The sequence below is a fragment of the Polypterus senegalus genome, chromosome 17, assembly GCF_016835505.1.
Source record: "Polypterus senegalus isolate Bchr_013 chromosome 17, ASM1683550v1, whole genome shotgun sequence".
NCBI lineage: Eukaryota > Metazoa > Chordata > Cladistia > Polypteriformes > Polypteridae > Polypterus > Polypterus senegalus.
The window spans coordinates 65,608,550-65,618,505 of record NC_053170.1 but is presented as its reverse complement, the minus strand read 5'-3'; the positions used below and the strand labels follow the sequence as shown (position 1 = coordinate 65,618,505).

General features: G+C 38.1%; 1 long non-coding RNA gene across 1 annotated transcript; it reads left to right on the top strand.

The window, feature by feature from the left end:
- The first annotated feature begins 978 nt into the window (after positions 1 to 978).
- LOC120517845 lies at positions 979 to 9,597 on the top strand. Its single transcript, XR_005631122.1, has 3 exons — positions 979 to 1,019; positions 1,185 to 1,302; positions 8,986 to 9,597. It is a non-coding gene; the product is annotated as an uncharacterized LOC120517845 (long non-coding RNA).
- The last annotated feature ends 359 nt before the right edge of the window (positions 9,598 to 9,956 follow it).

Here is a 9,956-nt window from a genome sequence, read left to right as displayed (position 1 = left end):
ACAGTAACTGTGTTTGATGTGCAAGCATGTTACAATTTGAATGATGTCAACAATCTCATAGTTATGAACAGTATTAAATAAAGAAGACCTTCACTCAAATATAAAGGTTACTTATGTCTCTAACCTACTGGGTTTGATCCCAGGGTTAAGAAGTAATTGCAGTGGGAGCTGATGTTTAATCCAACTTCAATTATAATATGTACAGATTATTATCATAAATTAACTACATCAGCTATGGGGTACCTATAAATCAATAGGGAGACAAATCTAAGAATCGCCCAGAACTGAAATAAATGTCACAGAGCTTCAGCATGAGTACTAGAAGACATTTGTGAGGTGGAACATAAAACAGATGAAAATATCATCTGAAAATCTGAACAGATACACTTTTCAGCACTAAATTCTGGATATTAAAAGTACTTTACTATTGGATGCTGAATATCCTGGGTAAATGATGATGGTGAAATGTCTGAGACACTTATTATTATCTACTCTACATATATAAAATCCTAAGCCTAAAAGTGCAACAAATTTGTGCAACAATTTTATGTCACGTTCTTATGTCACTTTTTTGTCTTGTTTAAATCGGCTTATTTTAAAACCTACATATATATGTTTGGTATCATCCTGTTGATATGATGTTAGATTTTCTGATTCTTATTTAGTTTTTAAATTATAAACTAAAAACTATCAAGAGCGCCCATTCCGCGAGACAAGACTTTGTGCCAACAAATTTAACCAAGCCTGGGGCCGGAAATAACAGACAAAGAGTAGATGACAAAGACAGCTGCTGTACAGGCTTTTAAAGGTTTGAAGTGCCGCACGAGATGCAGATCATGCAGCAAGCCAGCAGCTGATCAAGCAAAGAGTAGGTAAAAAAACCTGTATTTGTTTCCCATTATATCACCATTTTAGATGGGGTTTCGGAGGAGCGACTGTGTCTCCTTGGCGTGCGTTCAGCCAGCGGCAGAGATGCGAAGTGGCTGGTGCATCGCACAGGCAAACGAAGCAAGCAGGGGGTAAGCCCACTAGTTGTTATTATATATTTAGTAAACTATTACAAGTTGACATATTAAATATAAACTGCACTACTGGAAAAAGTAAGTTAATTATCTAGTGATGTAATTGTTCAATTAAAATATATTGATTTTCAGTCAAATAGTTTTATTGATTCATTTCTTCAGCAGTGCAAGGAAGAGATACAGTGTTACCTGGCTTACTACAACTCCATGCAGTCTAGAAGTTCTCTTGTTTCTTCAATTTTTGATAGAAAAGAGAAGTGCTGAACAATAACCAATTAAGGTAAATTAATTATTTTTTGTAAAATTGGATTGAATAAGTAAATTAATTTGTTTATGAGTTTAAACTAATGAGATAACATAAATTCACAGCACCAAGATGAGGAGTTCCATTCCCATTCTGGTCAATGTGTGTGGTCACTATGGCAGTGTAGGTTTTCTCTGGGTACTTCTGTCTCTCAAAGATGCACAGTTAGTATGACAGGGAAAGACTAAGCTGTTCAGGCAGGTGTGAGTGGGTGTGTCATAGACGTCTTGCCATGCATCTTCTGCTGGGCTGGTTCCTTCCTTGTACCTGATTTGTGCAGGATAGGTTTTGTTTCCTTTTCACCCTGTAAGGAAAGAGGGTAACAGAATAATTCCAGCCATTTGTCTATTAATATATCAGTTTTATCCAGCTTAGCCAATTCCCACGTCACCTAGACAAGGCCCCAGGACACACACTCAGTCACATGGGGCTGCCAACTGACTTAACCAGCACATCATAGAGGAGTAAGCAGAGAAACAGAATCTGAGAAGAGAACTTGCAGTCCGACCACACAAAGAGCACCCAGAGTGCTGTCAAATCCAGGTCTCCTAACCACAACACAATTGTACTTTCCTTACTGGATAAACTAATCACTGCAAATTGATAATAAAGATGTATTGAAATGGCACAAATGGAAACATCTTCTATCAACATTGCTTAGTGTCTAAATCTAAATTAAGCTAATTTTCTCTCATTTTAAAGTCTGCATGATCACCCAATGTGCAAAATGAGGTCTTTCCCATGTGGAGAAAAATAAAAGTACAATTTAAAAACTAAGAATTAAAATAATAATTTTTTTTTCTCATGCACAGAAACGTCATATTCACCATATATTACATTACCAATATTGTATTGGAATCAACTGAACAAGTCAAGTTTAGTTTTTTTATTTTAAATTTGTAGCCTGTTTTATTTGTGTAAAATTGTGTAGCTAAGATTCCCAAAGCAAAGTGATGGAGGACAGTGGAGTTCATCGTCACTGGGTGTATCATATTCTGGTACCAGCTTGGCTCAAGATCGTAAAACACTACAGAGGATGGTTAAAGCAAAACATAATATTGCTACCATCACGTTGCCTTTTCTTCAGGAGATTGTGGTCATTCAAAGTAATAACAGATGACTAACTGTGATAAATATTGGAGTGCCAACCTGACTGTCATCATTTACTTCCAAAACACAATAAAACTTTACTTGATGGTATAATTACAAACAGATTTGTCATCCTCTGCCATTAAAAAAAAGCTGCTGCCTATCAAAGTTTTTGGCAAGACTTGTGATTAATGTTCAAAGAAACTCTGTCTCTCCTGCTCTCTCTTCAACATGTGACGCCTCTGAGTTATTATGGTCCTGGGGCTGGAAGGAGCGAAGTCAGTAGCCCTTATTAGGTGGTTTCACGGTACTGTGGAGGCAAAGGAAGATGGCAGAGTTAGTGGGATGAACCTGGATGGTGACCCTTTGATGCGTATGCAAGACAACATATACAACAACACTTGCTACCTTAGAAAAACAAAAAGTACAATTCAGCCATCTTATGCAGTTTTTTTCCTCAGTCCTCTCATCAACCAAATGACACATATAGTTGCTGAACAGTCAACCATTCCTACATCCATACATTTTCTACCCATTTATCTGGAGCAGGCTCGTGGGAAAGCTGGAGTCCATCCAAGAAAGCAACAGCAAAATTCAGGAATAATTCATGGACATGGCGACAGCCAATCACAGGGTGAACACACACTTTCAGACAAACGCATTAGGGCCAATTTAACATTGCCAATAAGTATGGAATAAGAAAAATTATTGTAACATAAAAAACACTGTTTATAGATATACAGTATAATACTTGCAGATACACATTGGATATATACTGTATGTTGCATGCAATATATAGTTTTTTATTCCTTTATTTTTATCAAATGTTCTGAGGAGACATGCAACTATAAATTTTGATTTTACTAAGTACACGTGACAAATAAACTTGGCTCAAATATCTATCTATCTATCTATCTATCTATCTATCTATCTATCTATCTATCTATCTATCTATCTATCTAAACTAGAAGTGGTCAGTACAAGGTAGCCTGTGAGTGCTGAAGGAGTATGTGTTAGGTGTCTAGGGTACATCTTCAAGATACAGAGCATATAAAACCTATTCAAACTCTTGGACATTTACACATTTTATTATTATAAAGTAATGAATCAGTGTGAATTTATTTTGGCTTTTTTGACACTGATCCACAGAAAAAGTCTGTTTAATGTTAAAGGAAAAATAGATCTCTGCAAAGTGGTCTAAACTAATTATATTTATTTATATTGTATTTTAAACCAATTTTCACTTTAATATAAAAGAGCTTTTTCTTGATCTTTGTCAATCTACTGTGATACAGTCTTTTGTAACCATAAAATGTCCCAATTTCCAAAGGTGTGAATACTTTTTATAGACACTGTAACTGATGAGGGGCTGTTGATAACTAAAGCAGTAAAGCTTTCCAGTACAATACCATGAGAAGACTGTTTGTCTAAAGCCACATCACCCAATAAGCTGAAACAATCACCATTCTGGATCCTTATCAAAGGACCTATTTTAGTGCAGAATTTTAAGTTGAAATTAAGGTGTAAGTGCTTGAACACAATATTTGTTAATGACCATTTGCATAATTCTGTGCATTATTTAAAAATATAACATTGAACAGCTTTGGACACTATTGGATTGGAGTATTGGATGTAAATCTGCTTACAGGTCTGTGTTTAATCAGCTGGTGAAACTGAATTTAAGCACTCCTTTCTAAGCCACTTCAGCTGTAGCAGTCATTCTTTGACTTGTTGAATTTTGTGTTCAAAGTGATACCATTGTTTGAAATCAGAGTTAAACAGAATTACTCCAGCCTGCCTCTCAGCTGTCACACCGTATGTTCTGCTGTAAGACAAAAGTAAAATGTCTAAGGGGAAAGATTAGTTCAAAAAGGGGAAAAAACGTTACTAGAGGCACAGGTCAAACTCTCCTGGGTCATTACTGAAGCGCGTGTGAGAGGCATGGAGGAAGGAACATTTCGGAAGTTTTCTCTGCAGTAATTGATTACCAGGCGGAAGGAAGGATGTATTGAAGAAAGGCAGCCCTTAGAGTTTAAAGTGCTCAGACTGAAGTGAAATGTATTGAAAGGAATTGGCAGCAGCAGGGCAGGTAATGAAATGTGAGCACCCACTGCGTCAAAATTCCAAATTAACCCTTTTTTGAGTGTATTTTCATCTAAAAAATGAACAGCTCAATCAACTCATCCATCTCTTATTCAGACCTGTGCCAGGCAAAATGAGACTTATTTAGAAAGCAGTAAAATTTGTGTCAGATTGGTCCCTCTCTATTTGGCCTGCTTGAACCTCTGTGACAGTTTGATTTACTTAAATGGACCTGTGATTTGCCTGTGCATATTTACTGCATATTACCTGTATCTTTATTCTGCTTCCGACACATGATATTCTTGGCTTTTGTCCATGTTTATCAAAACTGCACTCTTCTAATTCTCAGACAAAGGCATAGCATTTTAGTTTATTGTAATTTGAATGTAAAATTAAACTGCTCCTTATGAGCAAGGTGGGTCAAGATGTCTAGTGAAAAGGTGAAAAGTGGAGTCAAGCATGCACTGCGCCATAATGTGCTGTGGACTATGGCACTCTTGAACTTCATGATGTTTATAATCAACTGTTATATAAAAACTTGGGTAACTCTTAGGTTTGGGTACTGCAAAAATGCATCGATTACTCATTTACACTTATATAGCAAGACCGTAACCTTTCTTTTAATCTTTATAACACTTATGAAACATCAGTAAATAGGTTATTCATCTCTGAGCAATGTGGCCAACTAAAGTTTTACTACAGTTTGCACTCCATGCTATGAAAAAGACATAGCAGCACTGGAAAAAGACCAGAGAAGAGTGACTAGGCTGATTCCAGAGCTACAGAGGATAAATTATGAGGAAAGATTAAAAGAGCTGAGCCTTTCAAGCTTAAGCAAAAGAACATTAAGAGGCGATGTGATTGAAGCGTTTTAAACTATGAAGGGAATTAGTGCAGTGGATCAAGTCTGTTACTTTAAAATGAGTTCAACAAGAACACAGGGACACAGAAACTTGTTCAGGGTAAATTTTTCACAAACATTAGGAAGCTTTTTTTTTAAAAAAACAACCATGGACAAATGGAGTAAGTTAACAGGTAGTGTGGTAGACAGTTTGCCTTTAGGGACTTTCAACACTTGATTTTATTTTGGAAGAATTAAGTGGACAGGACTGGTGAGCTTTGTCAGGCTCAATGGCCTGTTCTCATCCGGATTGTTCTAATGTTCTAAAATTACAACGTTGGAATGGTCAGAGGTGGCTTAAGTGAGACATTTTCCTCTTGGTCATTTTCTCTATAAGACTATTGAATCCTTCATAGTAAATGAGTAATAGTTCCATTTTTGCAGTACCTAAACAAAAGTGTTACCTTCTTCTTCTTCTTCTTCTTTTGGCTGCACCTGTTAGAGGTTGCCACAGCGGATCACTTTCTTCCATATCTTTCTGTCCTCTGCATCTTGCTCTGTTACACCCATCACCTGCATGTCCTCTTTCATCACATCCAGAAACCTTTGTTTAGGCCTTCCTCTTTTCCTCTTTCCTGGCAGCTCTATCCTTAGCATCCTTCTCCTAACATACCCAGCATCTCTCCTCTGCACATGTCCAAACCAATGCAATCTCGCCTCTCTGACTTTGTCAACCAACCATCCAACTTGAGCTGACCCTCTAATGTACTCATTTCTAATCCTGTTCATCCTTGTCATGCCCAACGCAAATCTTAGCCACCTCCAGCTCTGTCTCCTGCTCCACATCATCCAACCTCTTCACTCTCTCATTCTTCTCATTCGTCAGCCTCTCAAAGTACTCTTTACATCTGCTCAAAACACTCTCCTCGCTTGTGAGTACGTTTCCATCTTTAGCCTTTATCACACTAACCTGCTGCACATCTTTCCCAGCTCGGTCCCTCTGTCTAGCCAATCGGTACAGGTCATTTTCTCCCTTAGTGTCCAACCTGTCATACAACTCATCATACGCCTTTTCTTTAGCCTTCGCCACCCCTCTCTTCACTTTGTACTCTTGTCTACTTTCTGCATCTCTCTGTCTACCCCACTTCTTCTTTGCCATCCTCTTCCTCTGTATACTCTCTTGCATTTCCTCATTCCACCACCAGATTTCCTTTTCCTCCTTCCTCTTTCCAGATGTCAAGCCAAGCACCCTTCTTACTGTCATCCTTACTACATCTGCTGTAGTTTCCCAGCTGTTTGGTAACTCTTCACTACCACCCAGTGCCTGTCTCACCTCCTCCCTAAACTCAACCTTGCAGTCTTTCTTTTTCAGCTTCCACCATTTGATCGTTGGCTCTGCCCTCACACTCTTCCTCTTCTTGATCTCCAACATCATCCTACAGACCACCATCCTATGCTGCTTAACTACACTTTCCCCTGCCACCAGTTTGCAGTCTTTGATCTCCTTCAGATCAACTCTTCAGCATAGGATGTAATCTACCTGTGTGCATCTTCCTCCACTCTTGTACATAACCCTATGTTCCTCTCTCTTCTTAAAATACGTATTCACCACAGCCATGTCAATCCTTTTGGCAAAATCCACAATCCTCTGACCTTCTTCTTTCCTCTCCTTGACACCATACCTACCCATCACCTCCTCATCTCCACAGTTCCCTTCACCAATATGCCCATTGAAATCCGCTCCAATCACCACTTTCTGTCCCTTGGATACACTGTTCATTACTTCATCCAATTCACTCCAAAAATCTTCTTTCTCACCCATTGTACACCAGACTTGTGGTGCATATGCACTAACAACATTCATCATCACACCTCCAATTTCCAGCTTCGTAATCATTACTCTGTCTGACACTCTTTTCACCTCCAAAACACTCTTGACATACTGTTCCTTCAGAATAACCCCTACTCCATTTCTCCTCCTATCCACACCATGAGAGAACAATTTGAGTCCACCTCCGATCCACCTGGCCTTACTCCCCTTCCATTTAGTCTCTTGCACGCACAATATATCAGCCTTCCTTCTCTTCATCATATCTGCTAACTCTCTCCCCTTACCAGTCATATTGCCAACATTCAAAGTTCCTACCGTCAGTTCTATTCTCTTTACCTTCCTCCTCTCCTCCTTCCTCCAGACACATCTCCCCCTCTTCTTCTCCTTCTTCTTATTCGGCCAACAGTAGCCAAATTTCCGCCAGCACCCTGTTGGCTAACAGTACTGGTGGCGGTCGTTGTTAACCCAGGGCTCGACCAATCCAGTATAGAAATTTGTATTGTTGTACCTAAACAAAATTACAAAACACAAAATATCATTCCACAAATTAACTGCTTTCTATTGATTTTGCATGCAGATAACAGTCAGACCTCAGTGGAGAATACACAAATGTTGACTGATGAACTTTTTGGTCTGTTATTTGCAACAATTTTGTCAGCCTGCAACTACACAAGCTCACCTAGATACCCCTTATAAATGGTCAGGTTAAACAATGAGGCTTGAAAGTGACATTTTGCTAAATCAGCTTCCTATGGACTTTGTACCACCTGCTCATCTCTAACACATGGTGTGTTTTTTTAATTACCACACCTCACTTGAATTTGGGATACTGAAGTAAAATGCTTTATATGGTTAAATTCACTAATATCTGATAATATTGATAACTTTGACCGGTTTCTGGTGCTACTGTATCTAAAACATATTTGCCAGGGGTGGTAGGGTAGAACTGTACCGGCAGAATTTCTTACAAAAGTAAAATGTGACTATGATATTTACGTTTTGGTTTTAGAGGCCCTTCTGTTTTAATCTGTTAAATTTTAAAAGGTGATGTGCATGAATATATTTATTGTATTTTATTGTTTAAATGTCAGTGTAGTTTTTGCACAGATTTGAACCTTGGGATTCATAATACAGTGGTCCTTGTGACCCAATGCAGCTTCAGTTTTCTGTTCCAACCAACTTCTATTTTTAGTTGAACTCCTACCCTAATGAATTGAGCTATTATTTCTCAGTTTCTGTATTTTGGGGTCAATGTAGAAATAACAAAACTATGTTTGGTAATTTTTATTAACATATATTACACAGTTATATTGTGTATATTTAATCTATTAGTGAGTCTGACACAGAACTAATTATAGCCATTCATCATTTAATGTGGTTTGCCCCAGTGTCTGCTTTGCTTGTTTTTAATTGTCATTATTAGGATACAATAAAGGGAGTAAACCACACAGACAAAAGACCAAAATAATAGGAAAACAACAAAAGACAGTTAAGCATTTACAGTTTCAGCAAAAGTAAAAGCATTTCTAAATGTCTAATGTAAAAATCATACTGCTATGCTTTTCTAAATGCAAGATATGAGAAGAATAAAAGAGTAGCTCATGAAATGAGAATTATTATTATCACTGATTGTGAATCTGGTTGGAACAAAATTCTGCAGCCACAGTGGCTCCCCAGGACTGAGTTTGGGAACGATTCCCATAAAGCATTGTCACACTTGCGTGTGGGAGGCAGGTAAAGGACCTGAATGAGAGTAATTCTATGCCAGACCAGGGGGTGGAAGAGTGCACTAACTGTTTCTCTCACTTTTCTGCAGATGAGACAACACTTTCTGGTTCGAGCTTCACGGATGAGGTTACTTCCTGTTCCAGCACCATGGATGACGCCACTTCCAGTCCCAGGCCCAATTTCATCACTTCAATTTTTGGGCTTATTGATGACATCATTTCCAGCTCTGGCCCCAATGACACTATTTCTAGTTCCAGCCCTACTGATGACATCACTTCCTCCACTCTCCCTTAAAGCCGCCATCTTTGTCACAAGCAAATCAGTTCTTGTTCTAGACTCCAACCTGTACACTTCTGTACAATTATTCATTTCGTTTTGCAGCCAGGAAATATTATAAGAGTGGCTGCCCCAAACATTTTGTGGCTTTTGTGCTGTTTGTGACAGCATCTATCTATGAATAAAAACAATTCTTGTACAGCTTAAAATCACACAAGGAATACCTTAATGGGCTTTAACAGGCCCTGATAAATGTTACAGCAACCTTGACCTCCTAAGAAGACAAGAAAAACACAAAAAAGACCCTCTTCCAGGTAAATTGGGAGTGCAATGGGTGTCAAAATGAGGTAAATATAATACACAGAACAGAATACAAGTAATCTTTCTCACAGAGCTAGATCTGTCATGGCCACCTCAGAAATGCAATACAACAATACATACTACAGTGGAACCTCGGTTCACGACCATAATTCATTCCAAAACTCTGGTCGTAAACCGATTTGGTTGTGAACCGAAGCAATTTCCACCATAGGATTGTATGTAAATACAATTAATCTGTTCCAGACCGTATGAGCTGTATGTAAATATATATATTTTTTGTTTTAAGCACAAATATAGTTAATCATACCATAGAATGCACAGCGTAATAGTAAACTAAATGTAAAAACATTGAATAACAATTAGAAAACTTTGAACAACAGACAAAACTAACACTGCAATAGTTTGCGCTATGGTGCTAGGAACTGCTCGCTAAAAACACTTTTTTTAATGAGTTTTAAGCAC